The sequence below is a fragment of the Octopus bimaculoides genome, chromosome 19 (assembly GCF_001194135.2).
Source record: "Octopus bimaculoides isolate UCB-OBI-ISO-001 chromosome 19, ASM119413v2, whole genome shotgun sequence".
NCBI lineage: Eukaryota > Metazoa > Mollusca > Cephalopoda > Octopoda > Octopodidae > Octopus > Octopus bimaculoides.
The window spans coordinates 50,127,119-50,128,297 of NC_068999.1; positions in this window are offsets into that span (position 1 = coordinate 50,127,119).

The following is a 1,179-nucleotide window of genomic DNA, read 5'->3' on the forward strand; positions in this document are numbered from 1 at the left end:
AATTAATTTATTTGCCACTAATATAGCATAAGCGGTAATGAAGAGCTTAATTGCTACAATTAATGAAGTATATAATATATATATGTGTGTATATATATATATATATATATATATATATATATATATAGTATTATGCACACATTAAGATAAAGCCAGATGTTAGTGAAACTATATATATGTGTGTGTGTTTGGTAGAACAAATCAGGAGAAATGGCACTCAATTCATGAGTAATTTTATTTTTGTAATAGGGCCCCAAGAGTATCGTCCGTGCTTCGGTGCCAATCAGAACTTAAAGTTCCAATCGCATCATGAAAAGTGGCCCACCCAACGATATGACTGTTGTTTAATACAGAAAGAGTTCAAACAGTGGAATGCTGTGAGGACGAAAATTGCTAACTTGCTTATATTGATGAGTTTGTTACTTTTTAATACTCTCTTGACACGAACTAATTATGCCGGGAGTAAATACAATATTAGATTAATACCTTATACAAACTATGTCGTTTCTAAACATTCTTAATCTAGCGTCGCGTGACGTTATATTGAAGTAGTAAGCATAGTAAAATTTATATTGAATCTCGCAAAAATAACGAAGTATTTTTTAATGTAAAACATTTTTTAACAATACGAAACACCAAACTGTAATTTAAAAAAAACTTTCCCACTTGAACACTCATGTAACCACGTAAATGTATTTTCATATTTACACACACACGTGATGTCGACAAATTACCTCCCCTTTTGTTTCAGAATTACTAACAATTGCCGCAAGGTTTGTATTTTCTTTCTCCAACTAAGAGGCAAATTTTAAATTCATTTAGAATTTTTATGTGTCATCTTGTACATTGTCATATATCTGATATATATATATATATATATATATTCCCTTATTGGGACTGTCACGTTAAGTTGGCAATATATATATATATATGTTTAAGTTCCGTCCAGATTTTATAAATAAAAGGCTCTTTGTTTTTCGAGCGCTGGATGGACATCCGTCAGTCGCGCTAAACTGACCAGATATGGAAAGACAGGCAATTTTTGGTTCACCTTTTCTAGAACCTCCCCGGTCTCCGGATGAGCAGTGCCCTCTCCAAATGGAGCTGCTCAGACACCCATGCAGCAACCGAATCCTACCGCTGTCTTGGGCGACAAGGAGACGACTTTATATCTAGCAT